This window comes from Protopterus annectens, chromosome 2.part0 (assembly GCF_019279795.1).
Source record: "Protopterus annectens isolate FY-2018-M chromosome 2.part0, PAN1.0, whole genome shotgun sequence".
Lineage (NCBI taxonomy): Eukaryota > Metazoa > Chordata > Ceratodontiformes > Protopteridae > Protopterus > Protopterus annectens.
Genome location: NC_056728.1, coordinates 1,454,152,850 through 1,454,167,778, shown reverse-complemented (window position 1 = coordinate 1,454,167,778; position 14,929 = coordinate 1,454,152,850).

Sequence of the window (14,929 nt, the reverse complement as noted above, 5' to 3'; positions counted from 1 at the left end):
TTTTCCATGTCCACAGAGGTATCTGTTGTAATAATCACATCGTTGATATTACTATAAACAGTGTCTGCAGTTTAGAGAATGCTGCAGTTGTAGGGAAGGCATTTCTAAAGCCATGCTCTTTGAGAGAAGAACATAGGTATCAACATGTTTTAGTATTTGCTTATGCTAAATTTTGTTTCAGATATGTTGAACAGCAGGCAGATATTAGATATTTGATACAAGTCTTTCAGAGTTTTGGGTAAGTGAATATGTTTATATAAAATTTGTCTGCATCTGGATGCAAGCCATCTTCTGTCATTAAGTGACCATGCATTTAATAAAAGCAAAACATATTTGACATTTTGCTTTGTTGAGCTTCAATATCTGTGACCTCAGTCTGTTTAGCCGCTGTTGTGCCCCTGTCTTGTAGCACCCCAAAGTAGAACATCATCAACAGTTAATAATTATTATAATTATTGATGTTATTAATTCCTTTGAGTCATGCTTATTTATGTATATATGCATTTATTTATGTTTGTTTACTGGGGTAGGTTACTGATCAGAAATTACTAAATTTTAGGCGCAGCCTGTGTTGTGCAGTCAGCATTTCAAGCAGTGTAATATATGAGAGAAAAATACAGAGTACCAAATAAACTGCTTATTGCCATTAGCACATTTGCATAAAGTAAATAAACAAAAACATACAGTCTCTATTTACAATGTGATAATACAGCTAATAAAGTAAAAAAAAAAAACATGGAATATTTACAAGATTATAGCACAGCTCACAAAAATAGCTAGGAACAGAACAAGATGAGAGAACACAAAGAAGAGAATTTACACATATACAGGTGCATTCATAATGAGAGAAGAGGGTGACAGGATACAGAAGTAGGCAAATAAATGTGACACTAACAGTTAAGTAAAATACCCTATAGAATGGCATTTGTAATAGTAATTCGTAATGGTAATGTAGACATAGGAGAAATAGGAAGGACGTGGTTAAGAAATGTAGGATTTTTAATCATATGGATAAGGTCTTTAGCTGTAAAGAATTCATTGTCATCACAGCTAGATCCAAAAAGGATAAGATAAAAGTTACCCAGATTAGATATGTTCTAGGTATTTTTGTTTGAAATTATGTTATGAGTGAGGGAACAGAATTTTTGATGGATGATGGCAGTGGTAGGTGTGTAGGTGGGTAGGCTAGAGAAACATAAAAGGAGGTTTTGTTAAGAACAAAAATTGTAATTTTAATGAGTAACTATTTGGAGTCAGAGCCAGAGACAGCATTAGCTTGTGCAATGGCAGTGATATTAACATGAGGTTTAAATAGAAGTAGTGTTCCTCTCATCTGTCTCCTGGTAAGACATCAAAGATAGAAAAAATGTTGTATGTTGGGGTGGTCATTTTTGGTGAAGGATTCAGTAATGACAACTAGGTCAGTTTAGAATGTGCATGTTGGGGAAACAGCTAGCCCTGTCAAACATGTTCCTGATACTTCCTGCCATAATAAATGCACAAAAGATTGAGTACTGTTCTTGATTAGGGGTTTGTGGAGTAAATTTGATTAGATATTTGGGGAGAGAAATGTGGGGATGGGAATGACAGGAGCTGAGTACAAGTACCAGGAGTTGTGGGGTACGTAGTGACTTGGTGTGGATGGAGGTTCAGAGGGCGGACACCGTATTTGAGTAAGGGTGGCGAGGAGGAGGAAGAGCATTACTGTATGGAAGATGAATGAGGCCGACTAGGAGTGTGGCTGAAATGTGGGAATGATATGTATGAGATGACGTGGATGCAGAAGAGATAGGAGCGTAATAATGATAATAATAATGGGAGAGCAATGCCAAGGCAATGTGTGCAACTGTGTATTGGCTTGACTGTTATATATATGGGGCACATGAGTCCAATTTTTGTGCATTCCACAGTGAAACTGAAAGATGTACTTTTTTGGTAAAAGGTGATAAGTAATGTGAGCAATATTATTTCAGGATAATGTATACCTTGAAGGTTTGGTATGCGGTAGAAAATATGATGGTGGGATGTATGATATGCATTAGGATGGAGGTATACCAAATCTGGATGGAGAAATGGCCAGGTAGCCAGTCAAGCATGTGAAGAGAGTGAGAATTTTAAAGTGGTATTGACAAATGGATGTGATGTTGTTAAATGGATGAAATGTATGTAATATTGTTAGAGGCTTGTGTGACAAGAGGTTTAATAGGAGTGGATGGAGGGCTGTGTGAAGCAGAAGTATGCAGAAGCTATATGAATGCCAGTGGTATCATACAGCATTCTGATGGCATGAAGCAGTAGTCATTAATGTTAATGGTTGTAGATGCAGAAGAAGGGAAATGGATCGGCACAGTATGTCTTTAAGTCTGTGATAATTATATGAGAAATGGTGACATGCAAATGGCAATATAAAGGGAATACTCTGTGTGGTTTGGCAAGAGAACTGCAGTGGGAGGCAGGAGGAGACTGAAACAGAAAGCAGCAGTCTGAGGATGTGGCCAGTTAGTGCAAGCATGCGTGCACACATGGACACACTGCTAAACTGAATGCAGGGGAGGTAAATGTTTGTCAGTAGAAGTACAGACTATATTACTGCCCATTAATAGTAAAACATGTTTAAATAGAGAGCTACAACAATGTCAAAGCACATGGAGTAGTAGACAAGCTTGAACTATAGTGCAAGTAGATGATAGATAAACACACAGGTGTTTCAGGAGAGCTAAAGACAGTTAATTCTTCTGTTACTAACTGAACACCTTCAGATCACATATGCATTATTACCAGTTATGTTAATAGCAACTGAAGAAGGATGTTGCTTATTGGGGAGGCAGGAAGCACCTCACAGCTACAATGCCATTTTAGATGCCAATACGAGGAGCTTTGCAGCTGCTAGCAAAGGTATATTTATGGAATCAGCAGTCCAACAAGCTACAGGGTGAAAATCTGTGGTATGATTACAATTCTCACAGAAGCTTATTGCAGCATCTGTAATGTTGATGTGATTCCAAAACAGTATCATTAAAATCCTGTATCATTTCAAAGTCATATGGAACATACAGAGTTTGGAACAACCATTAACTAGTTTATAAACAATGTAAAGAATCTAACATTAGGCACAGAAGCAACTAAACCTTCAATCATTTCTAATGGGGGATATGGCCAAGATGGTGACAAGCTAGCAGCATAATTCTTCTGCTCTGCTATTTGAAATATATTTTTGACATGAAATTCTAATTTCAAGTTTTTCAAATTACTTTTTTGTAATGTGACTATTATTTTCACTTTACATTGAAGATTTTTCTTAAAAAACATTATATATTAATATTTTCCATGTCATTATCTTATTAGAAATGTTCTAATCCATTTTTCAAAGTGAGTAATTCAAAAGCTAATCCACAGGACTCATCATTAAAAAGAGAATTGCAATCAGTCCTTACCAACATACAAAAGCTTTCATTAAAAATGGAAAGAATGGACAACAAACTGGATAATTTTAAAGAAGTACGTTCTAAATAAATGGAATAACTACATGAGATAAAGAAAACACATTAAATAATAATAAAAAAAAACAACAGAAAACTCAAATTTCAGGAATGTAAGATGCTTTGAATGATATAACAGGCAGAATGTCAGAAGGAGAAAATAACAATGAATTTCTTCTAAAACAAAATATTTTACTATTGAATAAAATTGATAATCTCAAAAACAGGTCAAGAAGAAATAATATTCATATATATGTCTTACCTGAGAAGATTGAAGGTGACAACATGGAAAACTTTTTTACATCTTGCTTCCAAGAACTTTAAATTTACCATAATTCATGCCATTTGGTATTGAAAGAACACACGGATCTTGTTCCTATTTCAAGGAAAATTTTTTCTCCAATATCCACAATCGTCAGATTCTTCTCTAGTTAAGACAAAGAATTGATAATAAAATTAAAGTACATTTGCTCTTTCCTACTAGACATAAAATATTTCTCCAGGATAATATCAGGATATTTGAAAATCTGGAAAGAGCTATGCCCTTCTTAAAGACAAAATTCTAGATCAAACAGAAGAAATGGACTGGAGTAATAGTTCCCTGAAGAGGCATGCAGAAAAAAATGAATGGAAAGTTCATGAGAAGAAGAAGAAATCAAAAGGTAAATGACTTTTTTTATTTTAACAAAATGACAGTTGACAGTATAATTATTATAATTATCTTATATAAGCATTCTCTTAATCAAATCATACCTGAAGGAAAATAATTATGGACACTCACAAATATAAGGTAAATAAGTTCTAATTGTACATATCAATTTATAAAAATCACTATAATCAAAATACTTGATAATTGCTAGGTAATAACTATGCTAATATCTAACATATATTTAAATTAAGATAATTGCTTTTAAAATAAAAAAAAAATCAACACTGTCTCTGCTGAAAAGTGAGTAGTGCTATTAGTAAATGTATTTTCTATTTCACTTAAACCTGTGGATAAATAATAAATAGTGACTTACATTAATTGGAAAGCTTGATGAATGCAATCTATCTAAGAAATAAGTTAGAACTTAATTGTTAGATAATGCATTTTATGATATATCTGTTCTTGTTTAAGATGGGTTTGTGTTATTTGTAAGAACTTTCATACTTTTCTCATTGATTCTTCTTGTTTATTTTATATTGTATTATATAGCATTTTTAGTATTTATAGTGCTACTAAAGTGTTTTAATATCTAGTGTGATATAGATTAGGTTTAACATATATCCAAGAGATTCAGATGATTCTAACATCAGTTTTGTCAGGGGTCGTATAAGGGTTTTGACTCACTAAGAGCCTTGTACCATGCCTAATGTGTGGTACATTTGCTTTAGCTGGGCTTCATGTTTACATTAATTTAATTTTAATTTATTTTTTTTTATTTTGTCTAAAATCTGCAGACTTTCTGATTCCTTTTTTAAATGGTGTGATGGGTTTAGTGGGGTAGATGTGAACTCTGAGTGTTAGTTTTTTTTTTGTTTTGTATGCTGGCATCAATGTTTTAGATATGAGGCCCATTAATATGATGAGTGGTTGAAACGAGATGACAGCTGTGAGCTTTCTAAGTTAAAGGGCACTTGCACAGTGTCTAGCAGTCCTATTTTCTCTTTTTTTTAATTCAATAGAAATCTTTCAGAAGATGTCATAATTTAGGTTTAATGATAGTGAAATTAAGATAACACCCATAAATTGTCATGGCCATAAAATAAAAAAAGGAATTCTCCAAATACATTTTAGACAACAATGCAATTAAATACTAAGGACTTGTTTTAACATATAGTATTAAAGATATAATAACAATTATGATAACAGCTTAGACAGTAAATGATATATATTTTTTTCACAATGAAAGGGAGACTCTCTTTAAGTAATATAATTGTTCTTCCAAAAATTCTATATATAATACAAATTATGTATCTTCCCCTTCTTAAGAATTGGATTACTCAACTTAATTCTTTGATTCACAATTTTCTTTGGTATCCTACTAAGCATAAATGCATTAAATCAGCATAAAAGAGATTGCATGGCAGGAGGTATTAGTTTCCTAGATCTAGAAATATATACTTTTGCTTCAATTATTAAAACAATAACTTTAAGCTAAATTCAAATTATTCTGCTAAATGGAAATAAATATAAGAAAAACACTCCTTAAAGTCAAATTATTTAATAACAATACAATGTAATAAAATATTAAGTGATATTTGTTGTTGCTTTATAAGGGAATATTTCTCAGGAAATAAAAATGAACCAGTTAGATCCTGTTATATCACTAATATATTAAACATATTTAAAATATATATATAAATAAAATCCACCAAAACAAAGTATGGCTATTTGTATTATTTCCTATTGCTTTTACACAAGATAGTATTAATACATAAAATTTATCAAAAATGATAGCACTTAAAGATAAAAACTTTATATTTTGGCATCAATTGACAAAAAAGTGAAAATACATTAGATCAATTATATTACAAATAATTTAGATATACTGTAAATAAAGAAATGTGACTAGATATACAAATCTGTAGACATTTCTTCAATCAAAAGGTTGATTTAATGCATTCAATAATAAGAAATACAGTTTCTAAATTTATAGAATTTTTCATCAGTCTAGTAAGTCATAATGTTTTGGGAAAGGATATTTATTTAAAATATATAATTTGGTTAAAAGTATAACTTTATATTATAAAGAAAAAAATGGGATTATTTCACTCTCTCCAAGTGAAGACAATAAAAATTAACACTGCTGTCTTCTAAACAAATCAGTCATTCATTATACTGGAGATTATTCTCCTGGAAATTTTTACATAGATATTTAACACCACATAAGTTGAACTAATGTATAAAAAAAGAATATGGATTTTGGAGATGTAAATTAAATATAACTTTATAAATTAACATAATAGACAAAGCCAATACTGTAATCTCCTCAACAATCCATACAAAGATTATTGGAGTAGAAATAGACAGTACCCTAAAATTTGACTTGCATGTCTCCCTAACTATAAACAAAGTCCATAAGAAACTTCGAAGTCTATATAGGAACAAAAGGTTCCTGACCACAATGGCCAAAATTACATTAGCACAAACCCATCTGCTCTCCACTGTACTATATGCCTCTCCAATTTTAACTAATCTAAGGAAAACTGACTTATCTAAGCTAGAAGCATGTTATAATAAAATTGTTAAGTTTGCATCTGACTGCCCATATATAACACATCATTGTAAAGCTTTAATGATACAAGACTGGCTTGAGATTCCCAGCATTATTCTTTACAGCTAACTCTCTCTAATTGTAACACAACCAACTAGAACTCCTGCACCACAAAATCTCATCCTTCCTTAAAGTTCCAACAGACCACTTCACTCTAACAACAAGTACTTACTCACCGTCTCCAAGGCCAACAACACTGTAGGAGAATCTTTATTTTCCAACTTTATATCTTGAATATGGAACCTTCTTCCTAACTCCATTCTCTCAATCTCATCCACTAACCACTTTAAGCCATCACTTAAAGCTTATCTAAAATAATAAGTGGCTATGTTCCTGTACTAATCTCTCATGAGTGCTCTGATACATCACAGTATACCCAAAGCATATCCAACTTCTCCCTGGTGTTTAATCCTTTGTTCCTAATGGCCTGTCTTAACCTTATATCTTGACATAAGTCATACCTACAAATAGTTATGTCAAAGCCCAAGTTTTGTTGTCAAGATGTAACAAATTTGTATGTTCTTATGTATACTACATTTTGTTTACTTTATACTTTATTGATTATTGTAATGTGTGCTTGAAAATTTATTGTTACTCATGGAGCTTTTCTCCCTGGGCCTCTGCTGAAAAAGGACCTGTGTCCAGTCGGACTTTCCCGGTAAACAAATGTTAAATAAATAAATAAAAGCTGATTGGCAACATATGTTTTATGACTGTAAACTGTAAGTAATTTTGGGAAAATATGAATTACTTTTTACAAGTTAGTTTTAATGATAATTTTATTTTAACTAAATCCTTGGTGTTTTTTATGCACCATTTCCTTCATGTGTTGCTAGAATAAAATATTATCTTCTCTGGAGTATTTTGGCTATGTTAGGAAATGTCATTACTATTACTTGGAAGAATACATTTGCCCCTACTATGAAAGAATTCAAGAACATTGTTAAAATGTATATCAGTTTGAATTAGCTACAATCAAAACAAGAACCAATGCTCTGTTGAAATTTAAGGATACATTAGAAAAGATGGATGATAATATTTAAATAAGTTTGTTGGAAGATAAAAGTATTAATAATTTCTATTGTTTAGTAGACACCTTTGAAAACAGTTGATGTTTATTGAAATGAATTTTTACTTCAATTGTTATATATTGTTCTAAATGTTAATGTAATATGTTTATTTAAAAATAATAATAATAAAGAATAGTAAAAGAATAGTAAAAAAAAAAATTGTAATAGCAGTGTTCCTTCTTGGTCCATGTATTGTGATTTTTTTTGGATCAATGTAAATTCTGATTTTGTGTTACTTAACTATAGTCGGCAATTTTTTACTCTATTCTGTAAGATCTTTCTCTTTGATTCTAACTTGTAGTGCAACCATACAATTTTGGTCATAGTTATTTTTTTTTCTTAAAGTACAACAGTTATTCTCTGTAAAGCTTGAATCAGGAAGAGTGCATCTGTAACTACGTTATAATAGCATTGCCTATAATGATTACATGCCTTCAAGAAAATCAGGAATGCTTTTTATGATATCACTGGTATTATTTGTCAGAATCAATACTCTCTGTAATTTATGCCTCTGTACTTGGAATGTGAATTACAGGTTAATTTTTTTGTATTCTTTAGTTACAACTACAGTGGGTTGTTTGGCACCCAAGCTCAGCACATGCTCAATTCTCTGTTTACTGCCTTCTACACAGAACTCTGCTCTGACCTTAAACTAAATTGCCTTTGCACTCCTCAGCATTCTTTGTCGCCACAGATGTATTGACTCACAAATTGCCCATTTTATAGCATTGTTTCCGAGCTTGCTTTTGCACATCTATAGTAACCATATATACAGCAAATTCTGAGTATACCATGGTTTTCTTATTTATTTGTACTTGGAAAAAATGCCTTTCTTTTTTACCTAGACAGTGCAAACTCTCTTTATCATGGCAAAAGTAACATTTCTTTCTAGTTTATTTAGCTGTTTAATTATGTTTGCAAAATGAAACCCTGAAACAATAAACTATGTACTTTAACTTTGTACACAGAACATAACCTACTTACCACAATGGCTTTAATTTTGGCCTGAAATAAGACAGTGGCTTACAGGCATAATTTTATATCTTCATTCTATCATAGCATTGGATTCTATGCAAGTCTCCAAATGAAATATAATGGCTTTGCCATTTTCCATAACTTTACTAAATAAATATCTGTTTGTCTCTGTCTCTCATTCACAGCTTTAATCTCACGAGTATATGAAGGGTCTATATTAGAACACCGAATGTTCAAAATTTTGAGTGTTCTAATATCAAACCCTATGAATCGAAATTTTAAAACATCAAACATACAGAACAATGAATTTTTCCTAGGGAAAAAAATTGCTGTTCCAAAACACATACATACAACACAAGTACACCAAACAGACAGCAATCCATACACATACACCTAAACTCTTACACCTAACCCTATACTAAACTATACATACACCGCTAACTATCCACTTACCTTAACCCAAACCCTAACCCTAAGGTCTGTCACTATTGCACAGTCACCTCACCCGCACCCTAACCCTAACTCACCTACCCACCCTAACCCTCATGTCCACACAATCGCACACTTACCTGACCCGCGCCCTAACCCTAACTCACCTAACCCGCCCTAACCCTCACATCTACACAATCACACACTTACCTGTACCCTAGCCGTAACTTTCCACCACAGCGCTGAAAATACCGAAGCAACAGAAACGGACAACCAAATTCTTTCCCTAGGAAAAAAATTAGTTTTCCTGTTTATTCGATATTTTCAGCATTTGCTGAAAATAGGCCGATATTAGAACACTCGAAATTTTGAATATTCGGTGTTCTAATATAGACCCGTATATGAATGACATTGACCCTGGCCATTTCTGAAAGTGTTAATTTTTTGTTAAGGATACACAGTATTCTCTGACTACACATAAATTGTACTTAGAAATACATAGTCATTTTAAGTTGGGATTCCTTGTTTGATTGCACAGCAGTAATATTCTGTTGTTGTGCCCTTTTCCATGTAAAATAAATTGTATTGCAATGATTACTGCCTCCACAAAGTCTGAGATAGATTCTTAACTGTACATTTCACCTAACCATTTCTTTTTCTAGAGTGTTTAAGCAAGGTCTTGTTTCTGCCTGCTTATTTGTTACTGGGTACCATCTTGTTTATAATGCAATCATTTGCATTCTCAGTTTTATTTGTATTGTTACTGTTTGCATGCTTTATTTTCACATTAGTTTTGCACACATCTTCATTTGCATACTTCAAACTTTTCTGGCATACTTTTGAAATAAGGATTTAACATTTCTACCACACACATTTTTCAGCATTAAATCATTGATAGTCTGCCCTTAAGTGATCATTTTCTTATTACTGAGTCAGACAATTAAATGTCTCAAATAAGGTAGATTGTTGGCTCTCTGCATGCTTGTAATTTACATTTTAGTAGCATATGCCTATCTTTTTCCTCTTCTTCAAAGAAAAACTGTTAAATATCTGAATGACTTTATTGTCTGCAGCATGGGAAAACATGGTATACTGGATTAATTCTGTATTTTTTTCCTCAAGGTCACTCAGTGAGGTACATCTCAAAACATTGCGTGAAGCGCTCTAAGTTTTCACATCCAGCTTCAGTGATACAAATGATTGTAGCACCATGGTTGTGATTCCACTGAAGTACAAACCAAATGAAATAGCACAACTACAAAATTCAGAATGACTGTGTGGTTTAAATTAACTGTTCTAAGTATTTTCATTTGGTTGAAATTTGGAAAAATAATGAGATAAATCGAGCTGTCACAACAAATGTCTCACATGTTCAAGTCCCCCTCATTCTAGAGCTTGCCAAGTCAGAAAGTATCTGTGAAGTTTCACTGAAATGACTTTTCTTCTGACACCATCTGTCAGATCTGCAAGCAAAAGCTGGAAGCACAGAATACACCAGAACAAAGATTCTCCCAGCTCGAGCTTTTTCTCTGAACTGAAGAGATCAGACCTTGGTCACAAAACTGACACATTGTGACAGGAAAGGGGACTGGAATTTCATAGTGAAAAGAAAAGAAACATAGTGTATGCTGTTATTATGAGTCTAATGTATGTCATTTTCCCAACCATCAGGGAATTCCTGGTGAAGAGGTGACAGCTGACTAGAGGAGACAATCACTCAAACAGCCAGGGTGGTGTTTGGACCCTTAATCACACCCATCATATAAGCAAAACCTGTTTGTCTATGAGTAGTCAGCAATCTTCTCTTAGATCACCATTTAAGGAAACTTTAATTTCAGAAATGGTGAGCTGAATCCTCCCATGCACCCCCAGAATTATCTATACAAACTCCATGGCCACATTATAGTAGAGAAAAGGAGAAAACAATAAAATGCATACATCCATCTTGCACATTACAAACCAGATAAAACTCACCTCAGCTTAAAATCTTCAAAATCAGCTCTCCAAAAACATAGTGATGACTAGTAGGATAGCCCAGTGAGGTCATTTATAGTAAGGTTCTAACTTTACCACTGGTGGCTGATGCGGGTACCCACATTATCAGAGGTGCCTACAGTATCTGCCTCATGCTTATGAGTATTCCCTCTAATTTCCAGATGAGGGTTAATCAGCATGGTACGCCAAACCCACTTCCTCGTCAGTGACTGAAGCACTGACACCTGCAAGGTTCTGCTTGCTGAAGATAAAGCAACCATCTGAACCACTAGCTTCTCCCCATTGTATCTGTGCTGGCACTGACCACTGACTCATATCCACTTCCTCCAAATAGCTCTTCCATTGTGCAAGCTCAGCTCATCTATGTTGCAGTCAGGGGTTTATGTCTATGCCAGATGGCTTTCCTCAAAATGGTCTACTTTTAAGTCATAATACACCAGATAGGGTGTTTGAAATAAATAAAGACATTCATTAGAAAGTAAGAGTACACTCAAATTCAAAGACGTGTTTGTGTTTTTGTGTATGTTTTGCCTGTTAGATGCACTGCTGAGACTGAGTTTTTACCTTCTGAATGGAGAACAGGTCAATTCACTGGAAGATGAGCTCTTTTTAACCCCATCCATTCTCTACTGCTATACCATCCCTGCACAAACTTAAAATATTCACTATAACTTCCTGTCTCAGTCTTCAACTAGCATAATTTGAATGCATAACACTTTCCTAATGTACACCAAGAGTCCCTGACACTGCACTGGAAAACAGCACTTTCACAAAATGATTATCTGTATAATGTGTATGCTTATAGAAAGGAACATTCCATGAGAAAGTTATTTATGCCCTTATAATTTTACCTGGGTAGCAGTCCAGGATTAGTGCATTCCATGAATATTGCATAAAGACATACCTACAGTGCAGAGGACAGTATGTAATGTGTGTCAAGTATTATGTCACTCTGTTGGGGCCTGACGCTATCACAATGTCTCCCTTCCCAATATTGGTTATAGATATACGGCTGATTGCATATTTGCAATATGCAACATTATTTGGCCATGCACATTGCCTGCAAAGGCTGATGCATGTCAATACCATCCAGACTCATATAAATTCCTTACAAGTGAGCATTGGCATGTGCCCTTTGATAAAGATATCTCTCATAACAGACACTCATGGAGTGGAGTGCTGTATTCTGGTCTATGTGCATTCAAAACATACATGCACATAATGCAAACATTAAACTTCTTGTTTTTTGTGAAATGGATTCATGAGTCATGACCATATTAAATAGTGTGTCTTAGTACATTCAATCAGGGAAAAGTCTGAAGCCATCAGTCACTCGTTTTGTTTTATGTTTTCATGTAGATGTTATACTTATTGCTTTATATTAATACTTTATATAAATATATATATATATATATATATATATATGTATAAGACTTTAACTTTGATGATTAATTATGTTACAAACCTATTCATGCTTTTTCTATGGTGTCATCATGTCTTCTAGAGCTAACTAGGAACTTTGATATTTTAAGAATAAAATGTCAAGCAGAACTAGACCAAACATGGCTTTGAAAGTAAAGCATCAATCCCCTTTAAGTACTCTGTCTCATACCAAAACTAAAGAAAACAAATTCATACTGTTGTTTTTAACCTCAGCAACCACTGTGGTCAAATATCTTGAACTCTGTCACTTCGATAAGGTGTTTAGTAAAACAGAAACTGAATTGTGTATTAAATTTTAATAGTGATCTAATTTTAGACTTATGAAGTGGTATTAACATTTGCCCAGTTACTTGAAAGTTTTTGCAGTTTTACTCATCAATAAGCACTTTCTCCTCCTAATTTGAGATGTTGCAACCAAAGTTTAGCTATTTGCTGATAAATATCCCTTCATCTGTTTCTTGTTTGTAGGTAAGCACTAAGCTAGCTGCCTTCTTCATCATTTTAAGCCTTGTTAATTTCTCAAAGGTGAGAATCAAATGCTGTATCTTCTGTCTGTGAGGTAAACACCTTAGCTATTATGCCAACCTTCAACCCCCTGTTGACTGTTTATTGAAATTGCTTGCTAATAGTCAATATACAATGCAAAATTTCTTTAACCATTCAATTTGGTTGGTTATGAAAAGCCAACAGTGTGAGAATACTAGCAGCTTGGACACCACAGCTGCAATGCTTTTTGTTTCAGTATATGAAACTACAACCCTAGATGTTAAAAATGAAAATGAACACACAGCATATACCCTCAGATAAAGTCTGTGATTCAGATATGCTGTTTATGTGAAATACTAGGGGCCTATACATTATAGAACAAAACATACAGCTGCTGACAGCATTCATGTTTTTTCCTTATTCTGCTCCCACTAGCTGCTGCCAGCAATCAGACTTCGTTTGGCAGATTAGTGCATTAATTCTTTTTGAGCAACTGCTGGTCATGCATGGCTGTCATCCAGGCAGGCATCAGGGATTTTCCGTTTTTTTGTTTTTACTCTAACCACACCACTGGCAACTGTTTTTATGCTGACTTATGGAATGACCTGTCATGCTTTCCACAATTAACAGGAATTCTTATGCTGAGCTGAGACCCCTATTTTATCATCAGAACCACTTCATGAACACACTGCAACAATCACACTTCAAAGATTGTCCTGCAAAAGAAATAAATAAATGCATGATAACAACCAATACATATCACTATGCTATAACCTCCCTTCCTTAAATATGATAATGCATTAGCTGTCCACCTACCCACTCTGTTTATCACCTCATTCCTATGCTAAGTCTGACACCCTTCCTATTTTAAAAGAATATGTAGCATAATTTTTCCCATCAATGCCTTGACTTTCCAGTGCTAGCCTAATCATCCTAACAAAAGGGATGGGTGGCACAAGCCTACTCTTAATATCTTGAAATACTTAACACCCTTAGTCCCTGACCCCAATCTCGGCAAAGCCAAATGCCAAGCAATCGAATGAAGCAGCATCTCCTATTTCTTATGTTAAACCACTTGTCAGCTTTTCCTCACTTGATCTATTTTAGATTTTCTCAAACAAAGCATTACCCTTGTAGCTGTGAGATATACATCCTTCTACCTCAATTCTCTGAACAACTCATTCACCTGACGGGTCCTCACATTCATAAAAAATGTTAGAGCTGCTCATAAAATATAATCATATTGAGACTGTGCAACACAGTAAAGCCATTCAATAATGATCATAATGTGGTTCCCCAAAGGCAATCTGCTACCTGTCTCTATGGCCTGAGCTTGCTGTCAGCCCGTCAGCAGCCTCAAAATAACCCAGCTCTTTGTGCCATCTTTCATACTAAATTTTTCAAACTAAACTGCGGTGTACGAACCATTACTTCTTCATTCTTGCACTCAAATTCTAGTAATCCCTCCCTCTACACCTTAAACATGTCTCCTTTTTCTCCACCTTCAGAGCTCAACTCAAAAGACAGCTTCATCAAAAATCTGACTGAAGTGCTTTTCCACTGACACATAACCTAACTTCCTCCTCTCAAGCATCACGTCTGCTTTGATCCTGTGTTCTGAGCTGCTGCTTCCCTCTCACATTTACTACTAAAATTAATTCACATTCGATTTTCTATCTTATTCGAATCTGCTAATATTATTTACACAGTGTATTGATTGTCTGTGGGATTATCTACCTTCTGTGATTACAATGTGTTCATGAATTTGCTCTGTTTTCTTTTTTGGTGAGTC